At 34.4% G+C, this 26,844-nt stretch overlaps 1 pseudogene; it reads left to right on the top strand.

Annotated features, from left to right (window-relative positions):
• The window catches only part of LOC123649069, an 87,859-nt pseudogene that overhangs the window by 19,633 nt on the left and 41,382 nt on the right, over window positions 1–26,844 (top strand).

The raw sequence follows: 26,844 nt of genomic DNA, 5'->3' as shown, positions 1-26,844 counted from the left end.
TCTAGGATTGTAATTATATGTATATTAGATTATTTGAAAATGTTCCACAGATCTTAGATGCCTTGTTCTAATTTTTCTAATCTAAGAAAAAACAGAAGTCTGAAACACAAATTTTGATGAGCAGTCAAGCATCATTTCCACAAAGTAAGAGCTAAAGAGATCTTCTGATGTGAAGTGTACAAGAAAGGAAGGAAAAAGGAGGACCATGAGATGTTTGCTTGAGCAACTCAGTGAATTATGGTGCCCTTTCCTGAGATACACTTCAAGGGAAGACAAGAGAAAAAAAAAAAAAAAGAATTGACATTTTGGTTGTAGATATGTTAGTTTCGAGATATTAGTATTAAATATAAGTATTAAACTTACAAGAAATTTAAGAGATTTCAAATAGGCAGTTGTATACCTGAAGCTCAAAGTTCAGACATTACCATGCCACATATAATATCCAAATTTATGAAAATTTATAAGATAGGAGGTTTGAAGACTAAACCCTGAAGCACATTGATGCTTAGACATTGGAAGAGGAGGAGTATCCTACATAGGAGGTTGAGAAGCAGGAGGATAGAAACCAGGAAAACATCTTGTCCTGGAAGCCATAGAAAGAAAATGTTTCAAGGACTTTGTGATCCAAAGTGACAGATGCTGCTGAGGGGTGAGGAGAAGGTGAGATGTGAATATTGACTAATGGGTTTGGCAATGTGGAGGTCATCATTGATACGGATTAGAACACTCTCAGTGGATTGGTGAAGATGAATGAGTAGTTGGAGTGGAGGATGAGAGAGAATAGGAAGGATAAAAATGGAAATGCCAAGTATAGACAAAGTTTTTGGAGAGTGTGTTAGTTTTCTATTACAGTTGTAACACATTTCCGCAAACTTAATGGCTTAAAGAATACAAATTTATTGCCTTGCTGTTCTGGAGCTCAGGAGTCTCACTGGGTTAAAATCAAAGTTCCAGGAGGGTCTTGTTCTTCCAGGAGAACCAAGGGAACAGTCTGTTCCTTGCCTTTTCCAGCTTCAAAAGGCTGTCTGTATTCTTTGGTTCATGGCCCTCTTCCATCTTCAAAGCCAGCAACTGCATTGCTCTGATCTCTTCATCCATTGTCACATCTTTTCTGATTCTGGTCTTACAAGGACCTTTGTTATTATATTGGGCCTAACTGGATAATCCAGGATAATACCCTCGTCTCATGATCCTTGATTTAATTACATCTGAAAAGTCAATTTTCCCATGTAAGGCAACATATTCAGGTTTTGAGGATTAGGATGCAAACAGCATCAGGATGCCATTACTTTGCCTATCACAGAAGGGTATATCCATGCTTCAGCTAAGCAGTGTGCAGACAGTTGCACTTGACCATATAATGTTAAATAAATCCTGGCAACATTTAGAGATAGTTCTATATTAAAAATCAGGATTATCTTAAATCAGTAGAAACTATTTGACACCCTTTTAAAGACACTCTTTTAAAGTTCTTTACAATTGTTACTGGTTTAAGACAACTCTGAAATATTTTTCAAACATAGAATCCCTAGACAGACATACTTATCTGCCAATGGACATATTTTACACATGAATTGTATGACAGTATCTAAGAGTCTTATCTTTTTTTGGAGCATGGTGTAATCTAAACAATTAAAAAAGTATCTTGAACAAAAAATGCACATGGTAATATCTTCACTAGCAAACTCTTTTGAGCACTGTGATCAGTCGACATAATTACAAACTGAATATGTTTTGGACCTCAAAATCAACAACTTATTGATTGCACAAAGCAACAAAAATAGTGTGTGTGTTTGAGAAATAAGATAATTGTTTTTATTTTTTAAAAGAGTGTTACATTCTTATTACTTGTTTATTTAGAATCCATCTTGCTCCAAAACAGAGAGAGTTACAAAACTAGAATCTATCTAGGACTTAGGAAAATCAGCAAGAAAAAAATCAAACAACACCATTAAAAAATGGGTAAAGGACAGGAACAGAAACTTTTCCAAAGAAGATAGACTAGTGGCCAATAAACATATGAAAAAATGCTCAACATTGCTAACCTTCATGGAAATGCAAATCAAAACCACAATGAGAAAGGCTTTTATTGAAAAGTCCCAAAACAACAAATGTTGGCATGGATGTGGAGAGGGAGGAACACTCATATATTTGTGGAACTGCAAACTAGTACAATCTCTATAAAAAGTAATATGGAGATACCTCAAAGAACTAAAAGTAGAAACTACCATTTGATCCAGCAATCTCACTACTGGGTATTTACCCAGAGGAAAAAAAGGCGTTCTATAGTAAAGACATCTGCACTTGAATGTTTATAGCAACACAATTCACAATTGCAAAGATGTGGAAATAGCCCAAGTGCCCATCAATACATGAGTGGATTAATAAAATGTGGTATCTGGACCATGGAGTACAACTCAGCCTCAAAAACAATGGTGAACTAACACCTCTTGTATTATCCTGGATGGAGCTGCAGCCCATTCTCCTAAGTGAAGTATCACAAGGATGGAAAAACAAGCACCACATATACTCACCATCAAATTGGTACAAATTGATCAACACTTATATGCACATATGGAAGTAACATTCATTGAGTGTTGGGGAAGTGGGAAAGAGGAGAAGGGGCTGGGTATATTCACACCTAATGGGTGTGGTGCACATTGTCTGGGGAATGGACACACTTGTACTTCTGACTCAGGCAATGCAAAGGCAATATATGTAACCTAAATGTTTGTACCCCTGTAGTATTCTGAAATTAAATAAATAAATAAGTAAATAAACCCACAAAGGGAACTACAAAAATGCATTTATAAAAATAAATAAATAAATAAATAAATAAATAAATAAAATGGTACTTTCCTACAAGTCTCCTGGTGAATCATTTTCTAACAGCTAGAATGTTTCTTTTGTCTTAGAGCCTTTTATTTTAAATTAAATTGAAAACAAGTTGAACATTACCTCTTCACGGTATTACTACACTAAGGCAGCAGGAAATTCTACAACATGATTCCTTGTCAAAGAAGGTAAATAGAACCCTTATTTCAACAATCATATCAATGTGTGTATCATTTGTAAAATAGATTCTGACCTTAACAGCCTCAACCGTCTTTAGATTTGGATAAACAAATTCAACTCTTAATGTTGCTGAACAACTTAAACTTGAATTTCATAAGTTCTGCCATTTATTTGCCTTTGTTTTTATAACCTGAAAGAAAAAGAACATATACATATAGTTTAATACAAAATAAGATGAAAATATATCATATGTTAATATCTAGTAGGACCTTATATGTGATTTGCATATAACTTTTTCTCTGTCCTCATCTTAATATTCTACTCTGTTTTCTCTTTTACTAGTATTTTTTAAAGCCTTATTAAGTTAAGATTTAACAACAGGATGATATCTGATGTGCAGAAACTTTTTAGTTTAATTAAGTGCCATTTATTTATTTTTGCTGTTGTTGTATTTGTCTTTGGGGTCTTAGTCATAAATTCTTTGCCTAGGCTTATATTTACAAGAATTTTTCCTATGATTTCTTCCAGAAATTTTATGGTTTCAGGTGTCACATTTAGATCTTTAATCCCTCCTGAGTTAATTTTTGGGGAGAGATGGGGTCCTCTTTCATTCTTCTGCATGTGGCTATTCACTTTTGCCAGCAATATTTACTGAACAGGGTGCCCTTTCCCCAGTGTCTGTTTTGTCTGTTTTGTCAAAAATCAGTTGGTCGTAGCTATGTGTTTTTTTCCTGGATTCTCTATTCTGTTCTATTGGTCTATGTCCCCCCCTTTATACCAGTACCAAGATGTTTTAATTACCTTTGTAGTATAATTTGAAGTCAAGTAATGTGATGCTTCCAGATTTGTTCTTTTTGCTTAAGATTGCTTTAATTATTCAGGCTCTTTTTTGGTTCCATATGAGGTTTAGGATTACTGTTTCTAGATCTGTGAAAAATGACAGTGTTTTGATGGAAATTGCATTGAATCTGTAAATCATTTTGGGCAGTATGGATGTTTTAACAATATTGATTCTTCCATTCTATGAGCATGGAATGTTTTTCCATTTGATTGTGTCATCTGTGATTTCTTTCATTAGTGTTTTGTAGTTTTCCTTGTAGAATTATTTCACCTCCTTGGTTAAGTATATTCTTAGATCTATTATTTTCTTTGCAGCTATTTTAAATGGTATTGTGTTCTTGATTTGACTCTCAGATTGACTGTTATTAGCATACAGAAATGCTACTGATTTGTGTACATTGATTTTGTAGATTGAGAATTTGCTGAATTTATCTATCAATTCTAGGAGTCTTTTGGCAGAATTTGTAGGGTTTTCTATAATAGAAATAAGATTATAGCAGCCACAAAAAGGGATAATTTGACCTCTGTTTTCCTGATTTGGATTTCCTTTATTTCTTTCTCTTGCCTAATTGCTCTGGCTAGGACTTCCAGTACTGTGTTGAATAGAAGTGGTGACAGTGGGCACCCTTGTCTTGCTCCGGTTCTTAAGGAGAATGCTTTCAACTTTTCCCCATTCAGTATGATGTCGGCTGTGGGTGTGTCATATATAGGTGTTATTATTTTTAGGTATGTTCCTTCTATGCCCAGTTTGTTGAGAGTTGTTATCATGAAGAGGTGTCGGATTTTGTCGATTTTTTTTTCTTCATCTATTGAGATGATCATACAGTCTTTGTTTTTGCTTCTGTTTATGTTGTGAATCACATGTGTTAATTTGCATGTATTGAATCCTCCTTTCATCCCTGGGATGAAACCCACTTGATATGGCTGTTGAATTTGGTATGCTAGTATTTTGTTGAGGGTTTTTGCATCTATGTTCATAAGGGATATTGTTCTATAGTTTTTATTTTTTGTTGTGTCCTTTCCTGGCTTTGATGTCAGGTTGACTTTGGCTTCATAGAATGAATTAGGGAGGATATCCTTCTCAAAGTTATGGAACAATTTCAGTAGAATGGGTGCCAGTTCTTCTTTGTAAGTCTTGTAGTATTTGGCTGTGAATCCATTTGGGCCAGGGCTTTTTTGTTGGGAGGTTTTTTATTACTGTTTCAATCTTGCTGCTCATCATTGGTCTGTTCAGGATTCCTACTTCTTCCTGATTCATGATTGGGAGGTTGTGTGTTTCCAAGAATTTATCTAGTTCTTCTAAGTTTTCTAGTTTGTGTGCATAGAGGGTTTCATAGTAGTCATAGATGATATTTTGTATCATTGTGATATCAGTCATAGCGTCTCCTTTTCCATTTCTGATTGAGCTTATTTACACGGACTTTCAGAAACTTATATTCATTATTAAGCAATTGAATGTATCACACCCATTTTACTTTTTTAAAAAAAGTCATATATACTGTTTGTTTTATTTTCCACATAATTTTCTTTTTTTTTTTTTGAGACAGAGTCTTGCTCTGTTGACTGGGCTAGAGTGAGTGCCGTGGCGTCAGCCTAGCTCACAGCAACCTCAAACTCCTGGGCTTAAGCGATCCTACTGCCTCAGCCTCCCGAGTAGCTGGGACTACAGGCATGCGCCACCATACCTGGCTGATTTTTCTATATATATTTTTAGTTGGCCAGATAATTTCTTTCTATTTTTAGGAGAGACGGGGTCTCGCTCTTGCTCAGGCTGGTATGGAACTCCTGACCTTGAGCGATCCACCTGCCTCGGCCTCCCAGAGCTAGGATTACAGGCCTGAGCCACTGCGCCCTGCCTATTTTCCACAGAATTTTAAGCATTAAATTCTTCTAGGTTATTCTTATTTTTCAACACTCACAATGCTTGATTTATTCCTTTGTGTCAGAAAATAGTAAAATATATGATCACTTCACAGAATAAGATGAAAAATTCTTTTCTAGCTTTTCCTTTACTTACTTTGTGCAGAGTAATCTGGTCCATTCAAGTTAAATATGATACTCTCCTCTTTGCCAGATCTTCCATTACTGTCGAAATATAATAGAATACAAAGAGCAATATTGGTCCAACAGTCAATCCTTTACCCTTACTAAGCTCAGTCTCAGCTTCTGTTTGGGAAAACACAAATGAGACATTCTTTATAGAGACTGATGTTCTTTGTAGAAGTAAATGCATATAGAGATATTCAGAAAGTTCCTGCATACTCTAGACAGGTTTAGTCCTCTCTGATTCCATGGAAGTTCAGGCCCTCACTCCTGAAACAATACAAGAGCCCAGTGGTTATCCTCTTGACTAATTTTACATGTAAACCCCAGTCCTTAACATAGCAATAACAACAATTAAAATAATGAAAATCAAATGATTAATATATAGAGAGAGCTTAACAATATACCAAGTTTTATGCTTTTTACACACTACCTCATATAATTCTTGTAACAATTCCATGAGGTATCATTATTAACATTTTAAATTTGCAAAAATAGAACCTAGAAGGCTACGTGATACCTCCAGGACTATATGGGCAGTAAATGGCAGAGCCAAGATTCAAACTCAAACCTAGGAGTAGCTCATTTCAGAGACTTTGCTTTTGATAACTGTGCTTAAGTATTCTTTTTAGTCTCAGGCTTAACAATTTTTAATTACTCTCTTATTTTAATTATAGAAAGTTTAGAGGCTTCTTCTGGATTTAAAAACAAAATAATTATAGCTAACAGAGATTAAGTCCTTACTACAAAGGTAGGTAATGGTCTTAGTTCTTTATATGCATTATTCAATTTAAATCACACAACTATTAACTTTTGAAAAACTTTTTTAAAAATCTAACTTTTAAATTAGATTTTTAAATTTTTTTCTTTTATAATTGAGGAAACTGAGCTTTGATGATATTAAATTATTGTGCAAAAGCACATAGCTAGTAAATTATGGATCTGCAATTCAAACTCAGGCCTGTCGATGTCAGCAGTGAATATTTTCATGTTTCTGCACATTTAGGGATTTCTGAGCAAAGAAAACCAGAACTTGAGTTAAAGGACAAGCCTGGGTTAGAGGAAATAAAAGATGACTGGATAGATAATGAGAAACCTTTGGAGAGAATTAAGGATTTATTTCTAAATGTGTTTACTTTTCAAAGCAGGATAAAACCCGGAGCCAGGGAGCCATCTGTTCACATTCCAGAGGATCGTAAAACATTAGGGAGCAAAGGTTTCTTCTCCCTAGGAAGGAAGTAGGAACACCATGTAGCCTTTACAAGCTTCCAGAACCATAGTTTTGGGCTGCTTCTCCTTCCTCTCTTCTTTGTGCACCTACGGGGTCTATCTGGTTCTCTTGCATTACCCCGAAAAGGATAAAATGGGCATGGGAAAGTGTTGTAGTTATTGCTGTAAGTAGTAATGGCCCCTTATCCCAACCCCTCAGGTTTGCTTTTGAAATAATCTAAATAGATACAGGTATTAAAACCTTATTTTCTGACTCCATATTAATACTCCAACACTGTGTTATGTTTCCTTCAAAACTCTCCATAATTCTTCCTTATCCTATGAACACCCTATTTTCTACTGTTTCTTAAATGAACTCTTGGCTCTCATTCTCACTATTCCATGAGAACGGGTATTGCCACATCTGAAGAATTGTGCATTTTATTCCTCTCTCCTTGTTTTCTTTTATTCTTTTCTACCTAATTTGTGCATATTTACACAGAGTCAAACTTAAATCCCACATTTTGTAAAAAAAAATTTGTTTTTTATTTTTGAAATATTCTTTTTTTTTTATTTCAGTATATTATGGGGGTACAAAAGTTTAGGTTACATATATTGCCCTTGTCAAGAAAAAAAAATATTTTTTGATCATTTTGTTTTTGAAGCCCATCCATAGACCTCATATAATTATTATTTCCACTATTATTTATTATTGTGTTATGTTTGATTTTTTCCCCCTAAGTGGTATCTCTGGGTTAGTAGCTCCTGAAAGCAGGGTGCAATTTTAGATCTGTTTGGTTTTTCTTTATTAGTGATAGTATTGCTCCCTGTATGAATTCGTAGAACTAGATGTTGGTTCTTGAAAGACAATAATGGTTCTTACTGATGAGCCAGGTTTCCAAACTCTAGAATCTCAAATATTTCTCTACTATGGTTCCCTTCTTTTTTTTTTTTTTTTTTTATTTCAGCTTATCATCATGGGGGGTACAGAAGTTCAGGCCACATACACTGCCCATGTCCCACCCATCCCCCTGAATCAGAACTTCAAATGGTTCCCTTCTAATTAATTGGCTACTCCATTCAGGGGCATGATAGATCTGAGGAAAAAGCAGGAGTATAGTCCTAGATTTTTAAGTTCTGAAAATTTACTTTATCTAAAGTTAATACACTTTTAATGCTATGGACAATGAACTATTTATTTTACTAACTTGTGCTCATTGGGAGTAGCTCAAGATTTTTACACCCAGGATGTTTCCATTTTCACATTTGTGGCAAAATTTTTCTTGTCAGTAGTAAAAAAACTAATAAAAGCTTTTGTATGTTTGTATTTTTTTAAAGTTCTGGCTCATAAACATGGCATTTCCTTGAACTGAGAAATCTTTCAAAGTAAAATTGTTTTATTTACTGTGTAGAAATTTTTGAAATTAAAAAAATTAGTACTTTTTGGACTGTTTTAAAGATTTGTTTTAAATGCTTTGTTTCAAATGTTATCACTCTTTATTTCATTGCAATACTGGTATTTCCTTTGCCTTCTTTCTACCCTATTTTAATTTCTTTCCTCAAAATAACACTTTGATACTTTTAAATAATTGATTCTTTACTGCAATTATTCTCATATTCTTATTTCTTTTTCCTTCTGATTTTTCTGGAGAGTTAAACTTTATATATTCTATAATTCCCATTTTGATCATGTTCACCCATGGATTTTTTTTTCCAGATTTCCAATATGTTTCATTAATATTACTTTTCTTCCACTAGAATTTTTTTAAGTAAATTGCTTTTTTATAGGACTATTACCTTTCATCCATTTATTAATATTGCTGATCAGTACTTTATTGGTGATCAGCACTTTATTTGTTCTGATCAATGCCATTTACACCTTTTTTTTTTTTGAGACAGAGTCTCACTCTGTTGCCCGGGCTAGAGTGCCGTGGCATCAGCCGCTCACAGCAACCTCAAACTCCTGGGCTCAAGCAATCCTACTGCCTCAGCCTCCCGAGTAGCTGGGACTACAGGCACGTGCTACCATGCCCAGCTAATTTTTCTATATATATTTTTAGCTGTCCATGTAGTTTCTTTCTATTTTTAGTAGAGACGGGTTCTCACTCTTGCTCAGGCTGGCCTCAAACTCCTGAGCTCAAACAATTCTCCCGCCTCGGCCTTCCAGAGTGCTAGGATTACAGGCGTGAGTGACTGCACCCAGCCTACTTACACCTTTTTTACATTTTACAATAGATTATGATCAAGTGACTTATGTGTATATTTAAAATACAGGATAAAACAATTGAAATCAAGTGAATCAAAGATGTTTTTTATTCTGGAATCAAAGACTAATGGATGAAATTGCCTTACTAATTTATTTTTCTGGGACTCAATATTTGATGGTATGGTTTATTTACCTTTGTGAAGTAATAAAACGAATCAGAGTGTCCATTTCAAGAAAATGATAGTACTTCACACCACTATTTTACAAAAATATCAATTTGATTTTTACTACATTATCAAGGTGCAATGAAATTTAGCAGACATGGATTCTAGAATGAGCTGGGTAGTTGTGGCTATGTGAGACTGGCTCTCAGAAGAAGACTGATGTCCAGGAGGCAAACCCACAATTGGGTCAAGGATGCTCACACAAAAAGACATCCAGAGATGGGTGTTAATGTGGGTGTGTTCATGCTTGTGCTTGATGAGCCAATATTCTGAATGCTAGAGGAAAAGCTGAATCTGAGTCAGTCAAGTATTGAATATAAAAGATAGAAGAAAGAGGGATAGAAAAATTTGGAAGTAAGAGAATGCATTAGGTAGTGGAGAAAAGAAAATCTTTTTTTTTTGGCAAGAAAAAGCCCTGACAGAAGTTGTTTGCAATTATTATTAGGACTATATTAAACTCAGAAAAAGTCTTATTAAGGCAACAGACCTTTCTTTCACTGGGGGAAATAAAAATGGCCTGAGTTTTAATAGACAGGAAAAATTTCCAGTGAAGATGTGAGAGAATGATACACAGAGAGTAAGATTTATACACTGTGTTGTTGGAAAGCTATATAAAGAAGACAAAGGTTGGGCCATTGTCCAACGCGGTGGAGTTGAGTTACAGAGAGGGATATTTTAAAGGTCGCAAGATTGAAGAACAACACCTTTTGGAGGGTAGATGGTGGGAATCTGTGTGCAAAATGAAGTTTAGAGGGGCTCAAATGCAAACTTTTGTTCTGTCATTTTGTCTAGAATCAACTCTGCCTTGAATGGGCTGGTCACAGTTTATTATCTTATAAATCACTTAGTTTTACCCCTTGTTTCATTTACAATAAAAGGCAGGAATTTGGTTCAGAAAAGACTCAGATGATTAATATAAGTACCAGGTTAAGTATAAAAATGAATGAATGAAATATAAATTGTGTAGTGAGAACAGTTTGAATCCAACATACCAGGGTTTGGATGCTGGCTCTATAGCCAAGGCTCACATGTGACCTTGAGCAAGGTACTTTCACTATCCTTGAAGTTCAGTGTTCATATGCGTGAAATGTGAAAAATTTATTTACATTAAAATGTTGTTAGGGTTATATGAATTCATATATAGAAAGAACACAGTATTGAATCTAGCAGTTACTAAGTGTTCAATAAATATTACTCATTATTCTTACTGTCACATCATTATACCTTATTAAGTTACAACAAGATACAATAATTCTTCATGTTGCCAACTCTTTGTGTTTTTAGCATGGCGGTGCTCAGTATTTGGAGAAACTCAATCATGTTTCCTTTTAGCTACCTTACACATTATTCGCAGATTCTGTTGTGTGTTTCTCGGGTTTCCTCAAGATATTGTGTGTCGTACTTCAGGTCCTGGTCAGCCATTGTATGATACACATTCAATTAATTTAGGAGTTTGGAAGCTAATGGCCTCATTGCAAATCCCTTGACATTTTAAACCAAACCAAATAAAGCAAGCAGGAGAGTATTTTACATGAATTCTCCAAACAGAGAGGGTTATCAAGTTCATTTACGTGTTTACCAAGGCCGCCAGCCATCCTGACTTGTTTGGTCGAGGGCTGTTTTTATATGAACTGAGCTCCGTTTCTGATGGTCTGTTGGCAGTAAAACAGCATGAAATCTCACTCATCATTATTACTTACTCGGTGGACCTGTTTTCCATCAGTCAAGTTTCGTATTTAATCAGAGTTTGGGGTGCATCATTTCTAGCCATGTATAAGGTGCTAGAGGCAACAAAAATCATTAAAATTTGGCTCCTGGTATAATGATGAGGTGCATGCGTGGGGTGGAAGTTGTAAAGGACTATAAAACTGTTAAATTTGGTGTGTGGGAGGAAGAAATTATTTGTAAAACCCATAAACTTCTTTAGCCAAAATATCTATTACATGCTAAATGGCACTAATGAGCTGTTCTAAAAATCCAGGTCACGAAAAAATATATTTGCATCTCTTGCTGTGTAAGTGAACATTATTACAAAGAGGAACTGCTGGTTTCCTTTACTATTTCTGAAGGAAAAAAACAAACAATCTTAGTACTACAAATCTGATGCCTAGGTCACATTATTTTAAAAAAAGATATTATTTTTAGAAACTGTGACCTCAAAAGCAAGAATTGCTCATGAGCTTGTGCAATGAGATTTTCCAAATCATTTTGTTATTTTTTAAAAATATGATGATTAAGCAATATGAATTCTCAAAGAAGTAATGTTTTTAAATATTAACAAGAACTTTAAATAGAAACACTTTCAGCATACCAGTCCATATAAATAAAAGTATACCAGTAAACTATATAATAGCTTAGGGAAATGGATGAAAGAAAAACCAACATTTTATTTTTATCAATATCTATACCTGTATCCATATCTCCACATCTATATCAATATTTATATAATCATATTTGTCTGAGAAGCAAGAAGCAATGAAAATCAGCTCATTATCAATAATAAACATCTTATAAATGAATATGCAATGACCAGATAGGAAAATGGAATAAAAATCCTTTATCACCATAAAGCCACATTTCCAGTCATTTTTAATGTGTTGCTTTGAACAGCATTTGTACAAATTGTGATGTTAGTAAAAGACAGGGTTTGATGAGATATGAGACTATAAAGAGCTTGGCTTCTAGATCAGACTCAATATTTTCTTGGTAAAATTGAATCCACTCATCCAATCCCATTAGTAGATCAGCATGAGTGCAATTGTAACTCACACAGCTCCTGCTACTTATGTCAAGTGAATAAGGATAACTCAGGTTGTGTCCCAGTAAACTGATTCCAGATCTCCAGAGGTAGAAGGCTCAGTCATTCAATCTTTATTAGGTAAAGAATCTGATCAGGAATCACAATGCCAAGCCAAACTGTTAATTAGCAGAAAAAATTTTTAGGAAAGATTTTAAAATTTAATTTAATTTAATTTAGTTTTCCTATTAAAATTGAGAATGATGACAAATAAGACTTTTTTTTGTGGACAGTTTGGCTTTTACTAAATTCTAATGTGAAAGAGCTTTCCACCAATTGGTATATGGCTTTTCTGAGTTGCTCAGAGAGGACAACTGAAAACCATATAAGTCCATTTTGAAAATTTGTTCCCTAAATCTTTAAAAATAGATTCAGATTTTGGTACCTTCCTTATTTTACCCTTGACCTAATTAACTAAGCTAATAATATAACAGGACTAAAACTCATATTCTGAACTTTGGCCTGAAAATTTTTACCTCTTTAACCCAAATATAGTGAGTAACTAGTAAGTGCCAAGAACTCTGGCTGTTAGGTGCTGGGGTTATTGTGATACACAAGGCAGACACATTCTTTGTCCATTTTGAGTCTATAGGTCAAAGCCAAGACTTCTGGCAGGAAAACATTCTGAGTTGAAATCCAAAGGATGAGCTGGAAGTTAAACACATAAACAACTGAGGAGTATGAATATTTCATCAGGGCACAATATGGAAGAACAGACTTGGAGGGTTTGTGGTAATTCCAAAGAACTGGAGAAAGTTCTATGCAGTTGGGGTTGAATTTGGCAGGGGAGAAGTGAGAGATCAGGTGACAAAGGCAACCTGGGCTCTCTCTGATTATAAACACATTGTTAAACCAGGTCCAGGAGTTTGAAATTTTTCAAAGGATAGGGAGATGCTATCAAGAAACTGTAAACCATGAAAAGCATAGTTATAGAAAGATTATATTGCAATGTAGAAAATAGATAGATTGGAAGGAAACAGGGTGCATAACCAGGAAAGTGGGTGGAAATTTGGGTTTAGGTGAAAGATGATAGTAGTATGGATTAGGAAAGTGACAGCAGAGGTGAAGATAAGTGGATATGTGTGTGCGCAGGTGATGATAATCATGATTGATAATGTACACATGGCAACAAATTGGGCACTGGAGTAGAGTCTCCTGGTTTAGGGATTGTAGGAGGATAGAAGACTAGTAGGAGAAGACGATGAATACATATTTAGACAAGTTGGTTTTGAGGTGCCTATGGGATAGATGGGTTGTATGCAATTAAATAAAGAGGTCTGGAGCTCAGACAAAGTTTAGGATTGTAAGTATGGATTTATGAGTTATCAGCGTAGACATGATTTTCAAAGCCACAGAAGCGTTGAGATGATTGGAAGGGCAGAGTATATGCAGGGAGAAGAAGGAAAAGTTTAGTGCACGACCATCAATTCCTCTCTCAGTGACTCACCCTCCTCTTTCACCATACACCTCTCCCACAGGGAGGCTGAGAAGATTCACAAAACATGACAACCTACAATGCTTTACATTATTTAGAAGAAAAATTAAGAGAATACGGAGAGGGAAAGGGATAATATTAAAGGACAGGGATTTGGATTACACATGTAACAATAGGATGGTTTGAGAGAATTTTTCTAATAAGGACTTTTGTCAAACTGTGAGTCCTATCCCATTAAAATAGTGGTACGAACATAAAAGAGTAATTAATTCTATCTCTCTGCTAGAGACACACTAGAAATGTTTGGGAACTGCTAACTCGTCTCTGATGTGACCTTATGATCCTTAATAAACTATAGATAATATTTTCAGTGTTTGCTACATACAGTTTTTCTTTTTATTTATTTCAATAGATTTAGGAGGTACATATAGTTTTTTGAAATATGGATGAATTGTACAATGGTGAAGTCGGGGCTTTTAGTGTACCTGTCACCTAAATAGTGTACACTGTACCCCACAGGTAATTTTTCATCCCTTACCTGCCTTCCACCCTCCCCACTTCTGCATCTCCGATGTCCATTATACCACTCTGTATGACCATGCATAGGGTTTGTTACAGTTTGATTTACAACAACTGTACGAGCAGTCTAAGAGGTCTTCTGTAAGATTTCCTAAAGCACTCATTCACTCACTCATTCATTTATTCTTCACTATCATTTTAAAGACACTTTTGAATATTTTATTATAGATTTAAACTAACACCACTAATAGCTGCATTGTTCTTCAATTCTGAAATAGTCTTTCTCCTTTTGCAACAGCTTGCTAGTTTATAGAAAACATATCAAGTACGCTGTGGTTTTGAGAAGCCTAAAGACCTTTTATTGTTAGGAAATAGATCTATAAACACTTACTAAATTAATGTTTGCAATGACAATGGAGCATATGCCATACAAATGATCACCAAGCCCTGCCTAGCACAGTGAATGCATTTAGTTAGAGAGTAATTTACCTACTTTACTTTAAAGAAGTTATGATAGAAATAGCTGCCATGTAGACAGTAGCAAATGTTACCAGGAAAAGATTTCTGCTACACTCAGAATTTAGACAATCAGTTCTGAGTGAATTTGTTTTACCAACAGGGAAGAGTCTCCCTGTCAAGCTAGAGGAAGACAGTGAACAGGGTTTGGCTTATATTGAAGTGAAGGTCTTTTGGAAGCCTCATTATTATCCTCTTTTGTAGTCTTTTTGTTCATTTCTTTTTTTTTTTTTTTGAGCAGAGTCTTACTCTGTTGCCCCAGCTAGAGTGCTGTGGAGTCAGCCTAGTTCACAGCAACCTCAAATTCCTGGGCTCAAGCAATCCTACTGCCTCAGCCTTCCGAGTAGCTGGGACTACTGGCATGCGCCACCATGCCCAGCTAATTTTTTCTATATATTTTAGTTGTCCAGCTAATTTCTTTCTATTTTTTTTTTTTAATAGAGATGGGGTCTCGCTCTTGCTCAGGCTGGTCTCGAATTCCTGAGCTCAAAATATCCACCCGCCTCTGCCTCCCAGAGTGCTAGGATTACAGGCGTGAGCCACCGCAACTGGCCTGTTCATTTTGTTTTTGTAATGTAACATTTGTTACCTCAAAATAGAGTAGTCTCTTCCTGTTTTTGTACTCTTCTTTTTAGAACTTCTCATCAGTTCTGGTTATGAAAAGATAAAACTGTCAGGGAAATGGTAAATGGATAATGGGTATAATGGGAAATTATATTGTGTCTTTCTTTGGGGTTTAGAGACAAAAAAGTTGCCTTGGACAAGTCACTTGACATGACATTCATTGGCCTATGACTCAGCAGGGGTCACTTGACCTTTGGTAGGACCCCCTCCAAAGCCTACTTGTGCCAGCTACTCGCTTACATGGTCATGTGGGACAACCGGTAACTTCCAAGCTGCCACCTCAGAGATTCCCATGAGTTGAAAGAAAAAACTAAAAATATCCTATCAATCAAAGCATTTAGGGATAAGGGACAGAAGCGTTGCTGGAAATGAATTCAGATCTATCATAAAAACATTCCTTGATTCATTTTGGTCTTTATCTTAAAGAAAATTTTTTGCTTTGTTTTGTTTGTTGGTGTATGTTCTATTAAGTTTCTTTGAAATATTTGTTTATGTTTGGAATTGCTGTAGAATAAATTTAAGCACTAAAGAAGAAATCAAATATAACCTATAAGGAATAGAATGGATGCAGAAAATTACCCACAGCTGATTTTATATTTGTACAGAGAGGTGAATGTTTTAGGTAAAAGCTCAGGAGAATATATTTCCATATAGAATATGATTTTTTCTTCAGGAGACATTAGAAAGCTTTCCTGGGCAATAGTCATTCTATTACTAACTGCTTTTCTTAGTTGAGATGATGAGATCTTTTGAAGAAAAATAGGAAAATAAAGTGAAAACAAAGAAAAATATCTAATCAAATGGCCGCGCCAGAAGTGATTTTCTACTTATTTCACTCACATGTGAACAAAAGTGTCTAATGTGCAGGTAACAGAGTGAAATGAACAAATAATTGAGCATTATGAGAGAACGGTGGGGTAAAGAACAGGGCAGATTGATGCAGACCTTTGGAGCCAAGGCAACCATAACAAACACGAGGAGAAAGCAGTGGGTCTGTGTTAGGATTTGAAGGTGGGCTAACATCACGGCACTGTGTGCTTCCCTTAGATGGCCAACTGTGTCTTCATGGAGAAGAATTTCAGCTTGGGAGGAAGGGGTGCATTTTTGAGGATAGGGGCTAAATGTTCTGGTTGAGAAAAAGCATGGTACATGTATAAATGGCACAGAGAAAACGAATATGTTTTACTGGAATAACAAGTCTTCCCTGGAAAATGTTAAGAGATATTTTTCATTGTACATATTAAGTGATTTTGGTGGAATGTTGTAATTCTGAGAACATGTACTCATTCACCTTAGTTTAAAAATATAAGTGAGCTTGTGTTCATTGATGTGTCTCCTTCACGTCCTACATACATATCTGAGTCCTGTCCATTTTTTTCTAGGTAAGATCTTTCAAATCTACCATTATTCAATCTCCACTGTCACACTTTTTTCTTGAAATATTAAATAGTTTATCCTTTATGATAAGATTCAAATTTTTTGCTTGGTGTAAAGTTCATGATCTTTTACCTCTTATTGATTAATCTTACTTCTCATCTTCTTCCAATTTGTACTCTTCTTCCTTATAACAATACAAATCCACATGCATTTCTCCAACCCGCATTCTCCTTCTATCTGGAATGCCCTTCTACTTCCTTTGGTATATTTTATTAATAATTCAATTGTGTTTCCTTTTCTGTGAAGCCTTTTCTGATCCTTTAATCTGGATTAAATGTCCTTGCCACATACTTCCAATATGGGAAATATCAATTTCCTGTTGATTTTTTACCTCCCCCATTATATTTTGACTATCTTGATAGCTGGGTATATGTCCTTTATCTATGAAATTCTTACACCTACCATAAAAGGTAGACCTTTAATAACTTATGTATGGAATAAATGAAGTTATAACAACAATACTTATGTGGAAAATTGATTTTTTTAAAAAATTGAACTTTTGATCATGCTACTGTAAGATCTTTTTACATCTTGATAATCAAATGTCATGGTGTTGACAGAACATTTCCTATGCTTTTACAATCAAGAGGACACTCAAGTGTTTCAAGTTTAATGAAAAAGGCTAGATTACAGCTATGCACATTTCCTTGGAACTGTCCTTGCCCCAGAGCTAGTACAAGAGAAATGTTACCTCTATCTTGTTGCCTGAGTGGTGCCTGAAATATGGAATGAAAATATAGTCATTTTCTTATATGCTGTACAGGCTTTTGTTGGAAACTTGAAAGACTTAAGACAAAGTTGGTAAAAATAATACCAAAAATTAATATTGATTACAAAAGCATGGTTTATAGCAATGATTGTAAAAAAGTTAGCTGTATTTTCACTGTGTGTGTCTGAGTGTATATGTAAACACACACATATAATGCTGTGAAATGCATTATTCTAAATCAAATTTTATTATAGGGATGAAGTATCCCCCTCATTTTCCCTTATCCATCTAAAGATTCCATTAAGCCCTTCCTTTGAAACTTTAGTACTGAAAAACATAGTTGAAAAATATTGATTTAAAGAAAGAATGTGACTATACAAGATATGTCAAATGTAATCAAATTATTTTCTAATCCTTATTTTCTATAGCTTTTATAATAAATAATGGAATATGTAGATTTTTGTCTTATAAAATCTAGGCACTCACAGATTGTAGAAAATATGATCCCCTGTAAAATGTTCAATTTTCTGTAAGAGTGTCAAAATTCCATTTTATATAATGGGAAGAAAAAATAGTAATTTCTGCCAAAAGTAAATAAAGCTATCATGCGCATTTTATTTATGTGCAATACGATTAGATTCTGAATTCTAACTGTATGTATTAAGTCATGGTATTTTGAATTATAAATTTGAATGAAAAGTCTGGGAACTTCTCACTTCAATGTACTTTACATATATTATATAAGAATATTATTCATAATCTAACTCAATTTATTCATAGAAATATAGAATAATTGGGCCTGCCAGATTCTTTGTCATAGCTCACCCACTGGTTCCCTTGGGTGTGATTTTGAATTCCTTTATCATTCCTTTACCCTTTTCCGGTAAAACTGAAATTCATTGATGCTTCTCTGAAAGCACACTGCCCAGAATGGACACAGATTTCAGCCATGATCTGAGCTGAGTAGGGAGGGATTTACAGCTTCCTTGTTTCAGATGTCATATTCAATTGACAAAGCCCAACATTACTTCAGCTTCATCAGAAACAACTTACTTGGTTAAAACAAATGCCCAAGTTTAAAACAAAATCTACTTATATTACCTCAGGGATGAGAAATGAATTGGTTTCCTTTTAAAATCAGTTTAGTTTAAAAGGTAAAAAAAATCCTTCGAATCTGTTATAAATATTTATTATAATTATGACCAAACATGCATTCCCAGAATTTGAGGTGATGTACAAGGAAACAATCAGCGGAGAGGGCAGGCCCCTGTACTATTGTCAGGATTAAAGCATATACAAGAAATATTTGATGTTTATTGATAATAAGGGTGGAAAAAGCTGAAATGTCACTTCAAATGTTTTTACTTTTAGCTGGAATCATATCATCTCAACGTTGTAATGCTGTTCTGAGGTCACATATTTACAAATGCATATATATGTATATATGCAATATATATTTGCTTAATAAACATGGGAAATAATGAATTATCTTTTAATAAATGCAATGTATCTGCTACAAAAATCCAGTAGAAATATTCTGGAGTTGGTATCTTTAAGAGGGAGAAAATCTAAAAATATGAGTATGTCCTAAGAAGATTTAATAAAGCACCTAGTTGTAAATTACAACCCTGATTGTTAAAGTTCCAAAGAATATTCCTCACCCACTGTGGCTGACAGAATATGGGCTGGAGGAATCACCCATACAATTTATTACTTCTGTGGCTTTTTGCTTATGAGGGTGGTCAAGTTTGTCTTTGAGATCCTCTCATATAGATAAAACCTCTTCTGCATGTACCACCTGGAACAGCCCCTAGGAAGCCCTCTTCTTAGGTTTTTTTACACATTTATAAACAAACATTATGGTCAATGCCATGAAAGAAAAACAATTTTCTTTTGGTTGTCTCAAAAAATTACTTGCTATTTTGCCCCAATTTAGTCAGAAAGACTAAAAAAAAAAAATCTATGATATGTAATTTAAATTTCAAGTAAAACAAGTGCAGAAAACTTTGTGAGTTTTCAGTCTGGAAGCTTCTTTTGCTTCTCGTGGTGATTCCGAGTTCTCATCAAGCTTCGGTGTTTCTTGGTTTCAGGATGTGTGTTCAGCAATTCTGGCCACCAGAGAGTTTCCTTGCTCAGGGGTCCTGCCTCCTCTGGTTAGGAGCCACAACATCTGCAATTCTGTTTTCTTCATTGTACTGGAGTGTACTGATTATTATTCTTTGTCCTTTTGGTATCAGAACAACATGTTGAAAAAATAGCCAAGTTATTTTTCATTTTGTGTACATGTCATTATTCACACAGAAATCATTTGTTTCTACTGGGAATAGCATAGATATTTTGAAATATTTTTCCTGTTATTTTATCATTAATTACTTGCATTCCTATTTTTAATATTACAGCAATTCAAAATGTCTTAAATATGGGCTTTTTATTGTATATTTGTAAATATCTCTATGGAGTTACAAGCAATGTGTATTATTAAAAACACTGAGGGGTAATCAAAGGAAATCTTACCTTAACAAATTGGAGTTCGTTTCTAACTAAAAAAATTAAAATATGTTTTGTTAGAGAAAATAATCTCAAAAGTTTTTATCCTGTGAATTACTTATGCCTGCAAGCTACTCTGCTGACAGCATAGTTTGGCAAAACTTCCTTTTGGTTGAGAGGAAGCACAATTCATAACCATTTCAAGTTGTGGCAAGTGAAGGGAAAAGCTAATGACAGGAATTGAGGCCAGGGGACACAAAGTGATAACTGCAGACAGAGTCCATAGGATACCACAAAATCTTAATCGATACTAGCAAGATTTAACTTTCCCCCTTCTCCAAACTACAAAGAATGGAATGAAATTAACTGATTTAAAAATAAACCTTATCTTTTGAGATGTTACAGTAAAGCAGACTAAAATAAAATACAATCATTAAACAAAAGTCTTGGGATTCTATTTAGAGATTTGTAAGTCATCTTCATATTTATGTTAAATCTCTACAAGTTTGTGAGGTATTGGGTATTTGCTCCTATCTATGCAATAATATAGAGTGCAAGCATAGTGCAGCCACCTGGTACATGTTAAGAATTTAAGGCTATTCCTTGAGAGAGCAAAGAGTTGCAAATTGAAACTTTTTGTACTTGTTATATATGAAAATGATTTATTTTTTTTCAGTCAAGAAAGTCAGTTTGTAAGTTTTGGATGGTTTGACTTGATCAAGGCAGATCCGGATTTCACTACCACTTCTGATTCTAATAACTCTGCATGCTTTGATTGTAATTTAATTGCTAAAGAAATAGGATCTGTATTTCAAATTCACTTTATTTATACCATTTACCTATTTACCTGTTGTCCCAGGAGTGTTGTTTATTTCCTATCATAGGACAGCTGATGTCTCTCCATCCAAGATGCAGATTGTGGTGTGGTTGGAATTAAGACTTAGCATCAGCGATCCCTGATGTAGTAGTGTTAAGTATATTGGAACTTTGTGGCAGTTTTAAAGAAAATCCAGAAATGCATAATATATTCAAGTATTACATTGTGTTTCTTCTTTTCTCCTTGGTAGTTTTGGAGAGTTACTATGGAGAGTTACTTTGTAGACATTTCTCTTCATTATCCTTTGAAGCTCAAACTATTTTATATAAGTTCAGAGACAATTTCATTGGCTGCCTTCATTTCAATTTTTGGACCTGATTTCCTCTTGATTATAAATTTGTCATTGGGGAATCCTTTTCTTCCTTTAGGCCAAACAGCTGTGTTTTATTTTCTTTTTCTTTTCTTTTTTTTCCACTAAGGAGGTCAAGTTCCTTTGGGGGAAAAACTTCAGTTCGTCATGTTCTTTTCTTTTATATCAACATGTACAACAACAAAATACAAATTGCTTTTGGGCTGAAAGTTGCTGTAGTAAATTTAGTAGTATCCACTTAAATACCTTTGTGTTTTCCAAATGGTAGCACCACTTCCAACCCTCTGATACAGCAGAGTTAACAACTTATTATAGATAATTTAGTTGCATCTGAAAATATAGAAAATACATTCTTAGCCATGCATTAGTGGGCTGTTGAAAAGAATGACGTTTGTTTAGATTTGTTCCTATTTTGCTGTGCTTTCACATGCCCTTTATGAATACCTAGGTCTGCCTAACACAAAACATTAATCAAAAGCCTATTTCAGATACTGCTGATGTTTTGGCATTATGTATTCTATTTGTATAGTGTTCAATATTTTTGAATTAAATGACTTTATATTTCTGGTCTTGAGAACTATTGGGCTCTCTTGGGATGAATCTATGTAATTAGAATTAGTGACTGGCAATATAGATTCTGTGCAATTGCAGAGCACTGTTAAAAATTAGTAAAATAAATATTAGTTTGTATTTAATTTGATGAAGAAGACATAAAATAGTGAAACCCATAGAAGTATACCATATCTTTTTGAAAGTCAGAATATCAGTCAGGCCTAAGAGATCTTACCTCTTTTCTCTTTATAAAAGGAAATAGGACAAATATAACACTCACTGATAATCAGCCTATTTATTTGGTCTTCCTTCCCTCCCTTCCAAGAATTTGATATGTAAATTAACTTGGGTTACTGAGATATATATTATAGAAACCCAAATAGATTCAGTTGTACATTGGGTGGGAAAACACATTTTTGCTTCCTGTAGCTTTATAATCATACCTTTAGATTTGCTTATGGGCAGAGAAATCCAAGAGTGTGTTTGCTGTATGAAAGACCTTGCATTTTTCCTATTTATTTTTTGCTTTTTCTAAAGTCCCAGAGATTTGGATAGTTACTACTTTCAAAAGTTTGTGATTCAAGAATTGTGAAGAGTGATGGGACCATGACAACATATGTATTTATCACCTTTCTCTCTCTTCTAAAATATAGAATAAGAGAGAACTTGCACTGATTGAAACCATGGAAGTTGCTCAATTGCTGATAACTTTGAAGAATTTTGGGCAGGAACTGAGTTTGTAAAACCAGGCTAAAGAAAAGCACTTGAAGCCAGTATGCTAATTTGATGTTGTATCACAGGTGACAGTAACAAACCAAGCCATTTCAGCAGTGGTGATTGTGAGTCAAGAGGGATACTTTATCAAGTTGGCAAGTGGTAGCACAATCAACTGGGCTAAGAGTCATGCTGACAGGAAATATTACAAGAGATGGAATAGGGATTATAGAAAAACAGTCAAGAGAGTGGCTCCAGTGAATTCCCATCACAAGACAAATTTGATCTTAGAGGTGACAAGGCTATTCCTACACCAGGAAAGGTAACTGTTGATGCATTGGAACCTGGCATTGTACTTCACAAATTAAGCAAATAAATGCATAGATTAAAACTAAAGAGAAACGAACGGATGAAAAACATACACTTTCCATCTGGAATTACCCATATTTCCAATACCTTCTCTTCTATCATAAGATATATATATATATATATATATATATATATGATGATCACATGTATAGAGCAAGAGTTTGAGTCTGCCAGAAATCAGGAAAACGAAACTAAAATAGATAAAATAGATAAAAACATAGATCTATCTTTGTAGGAGGTTTGTAAAAAGCTTATTAGTCATATCTCTCCCTACCCTTGATTTCTTAACTAATTGAAATAGGTGCAAGAGCCAACTGGGCATTGAAATATGGCATCAAGTTATTTCTTGACTGGAGAAAGCAGCTTAGACTCACTTTGGGTGTTTTACAACTTCTTCTCAAAATAAATTCAGCCACACAGGTACAGATGGACAGAGGAAGACAGAAGACTTTCCCTCAAAGGGGTAGGGCCTACCCTAGTGAGGTTACCAAGCAAACCATAAACAGAGAGAACAAATTTCACTTTTATAAGGAGGTACCTATGATAGCCAAAACAGTTAGAGATATGATAAGTGGCCAATGATCTTACATATATTATTCCCATCCAGTGGAAAAAAAAAAAAAGGATGCCAGACTCTCATCAGTCTTTATAGCTTCCCCTTCAATAAGGTGGAGTGAGAAGTGGCAGAAAGAATAGCAAAAATTATTTCCAAAGTGCTTCGCTGAGATGGCAGCAGAGCTGATCGATTCTCCTATTTTATTGGACTGCACAGAAATATGGTGACTAGAGCAGATATATTGCTTTCTTTCATCTTAGAAAAAGTCTTAAAGTTCAAGTGCCCAAACACACACAAAAAACAGTTTACTTATAAAGAAAGCAAAAATAAAGCTGACTTCAGATTCTGCAATATTAGATACCATATGGCAGTGAACAATATAAAGTACAAAAGATTCAAGAATACTGTATTTATCTAAATAATCTGTCATGCCTGAAAGCACAAAAAATATTTTTAAGTAGGTAAAGTCTCTGATTACCCACAATGTACTTCTGGTAAAAGAAATAGTTTTTATATAAATTTCTGCTCAAAATTACTGAAACGATCAAAAAAATTAACACTAAGCTTAACTATAATAAACTAGGGGATAACTGCATTATCAAATTGCATAATATCTTTCAGAAACAGTGAAAACCTGGGCCTAAATGGAGTCGTACATCAAGAACTAATGCATGGCTCTCCAGAAACAATGCAGATGACACATTCCTTTAAACGTAGTAAGAGGATCCTAACGGGCCCTAATCAAATAGTCTTTATTTGGGAAGATGAAGATTGAGGAATGGACAGGGTATAGTATCCAGTTCCTTACTAAAAGGCAGCAGGGAAAAGAAGGGTTAAGGAGGGAAGTGCCAACTAAAGTTTCTTTGAGCTGGAAAAAAAAATGTCCAAGACCTGTGGTAATGCAAAAGATTTAGGGGAAGCATTAATCTGGAAATCAGGTTTGCAGCCACTGAAGGAAGTTCCTAAGCAGAGATAAGTCAACATTCAAATATAAAACAAAGGCACAAATGAGCATGCTTCATGTCTTCACTGCGAGTCATGTTATTCTACAGTGGCATGGTTTTCTGCCAGAGAGAGCTACTTAGTAGGGGCCAATGGCTGAAATCTGAATTGGGTTTAGCAGATTTGGCAGAAGACATAGTCTTACACAAAATAATTGAATCAAGGCTGCTCAGTTCTTCCCTAACCCATTGGCTCCACATTTTCCCAGGTAGCTAAAGAACTGAAAATATATTTAAAACTATTAATGGCCCAACCTCAATAGCAAGTTTAAAGGAAATAATTAAAGCAGATTCCGAATTGGAGAATAAAAACCTGAAACAAACAGAGTCTACCATACCACTCTTAAACAAATAGCAACTTTAGCTGCCTCTGTGGCCATCTTATGATGAACTACAGAGTGAATCTAACAAGAGATTTGTGTGTGGATACTTAAAATTAAGAAAAAAAAAAAAAAAAGGAAGAAGGAAAACAGGAAAAAGAGAGAAGGTCCTAAACAAGCAGAGGGACACCAGGATGCCAGGCAGCAGAAGGTAAACAATTTGGATAGGATACTTTTTTTATATGAATAAATAATTAAATAAATGAGCTATTTAAATGAAATCATTAAGGAAGAAATATAAAAATATGAAGTGATAAGACAATAGAAGTAGTTAAAAACAAGGAGCTAAAGTAGAGAAGGAAACAGTGGAAAATAAGAAAACCATTATAGAAATGAAAAACTATATTAAAAGTAAACAGGAGGGAAAGAAGGAGATGGGTATATTCACACCTAACGGGTGCGGTGCACACTCTCTGGGGGATGGACACACTTGAAGTTCTGACTCTGGCAGGGCAAAGGCAATATATGTAACCTAAACATTTGTACTCCCATAATATGCTGAAATAAAAAAATAAAAATAAATTTTAAAAAAGTAAACAGATGTAGAAAAATAATTTTGAAATTAGATTCAGAGATATGGAAAACAGTTCTGGGAGAGAAAACTTGTGCAACCTTATAAAAATAATGAGATAAATGTGATTGGATAGAAAGTGATAGACACAGAAGATAGACAAGGAGTTATATCAGGATGAAATTTCTAGACATCTAGGATACAGAAATAATTGCATTAATATCCAATCAGAAGAAGTACTTGTTAACTATTGCAGAATTAAATGGATCAGTGTCTACAGAATCTTGAGGGCAAACTTTCTAACCAGGCAAAAATCACACACATGAAAATGTACTTATAATCATAGCATTTAGATATCTTTCTGAAAAAAAATTACTTGGAGACAGTTGGTCAATTGAAATATTAATACAAAGGAAAAAACTTGTGAATGAGACATCTTAATGTAAAGACTTATATTAAACATTGTGCCCAACCAAAATGCATCTTTTCTGCAAGTGCTCTTGTAATATTTGCAAAAATGATAAACTAATAACAGACCAAAAATAAAAACATAAACATATTTAAAAATGGAAATAAACTCAAATAAGGTAACTAAAGCATAATAAAACTAATAGAAAACAAAAAAAATTAGAAAAAACAAAAATATAGCCACTTGGACATATTTCTAAAATGTTTTCTATCCTTGATTTCCTCTCTGCTCAAAACTAAAAGTAAAAACAAATCTCAAAACAACAGGAAAATTATAATATGCTACATATCAAAAATATGTGACAATGGTTCCATTCTTTGTAGAGAAAATTCATGGCAGTAAGCAATTGTGAAATGAAATTGGAATTAATTACAAAGAATGGAATTTAATTAAGCAACGAATGTAGGATTTTTTTTTTTTTTTTTTTTTAGAAAGAGCAAGAAAAACAAAATTTAAGGAGCACTAAAAGGTATTGTGATAGAATTGAATTTAGGGTGGTATGTGAGTTGAGACAGTAACAGAATCTAGAGATGAAAGGTTTATAGGAATGAAAAGTTATGGCTTCTTTACCCCAAATAGTAAAGGAAAACTGACAAAGCTTTTGAAAAACAGGTTTAATAGATTTCTCACTTGAGCAAATGAATCAATCCTGTGGCAAAGAGCTGACTGAGGATATTATCTCCTGGTCCACAGCTATGTTTTTCATGTAGCCTCAAGGTCGCCACAGTTAAGTTGAGAGAGAAGTAAGGTATCTAGAAAAGAACTTGGGCTGTGGTAATTAGTACACAGAACTGACAAGAAAGTAACAGAATAGAAGCCTAATAAGCATTTGATGGGAAAACATGAACTTCCACAAAAATTAATATAATCTTTTCACTGGGTAGGTCTTAAAACAATCTTTGGGCCCACCAAATGTCTGCTCAGGAATATTTAATAATTGCAGTAAATTAGTTGCTTTTCTGTTTCTCTCCTAAATTTTTTCACATAGGGTTTCTTATTTCCCTACAGTCGTCTTATCTGTGGAGCAAGCAATAATTGGTCCTT

The sequence above is a fragment of the Lemur catta genome, chromosome 13 (genome assembly GCF_020740605.2).
Source record: "Lemur catta isolate mLemCat1 chromosome 13, mLemCat1.pri, whole genome shotgun sequence".
In the NCBI taxonomy this organism is placed as follows: domain Eukaryota; kingdom Metazoa; phylum Chordata; class Mammalia; order Primates; family Lemuridae; genus Lemur; species Lemur catta.
Note: the sequence above shows the minus strand (reverse complement) of the source record. Positions and strands in the feature narration are given on the sequence as shown.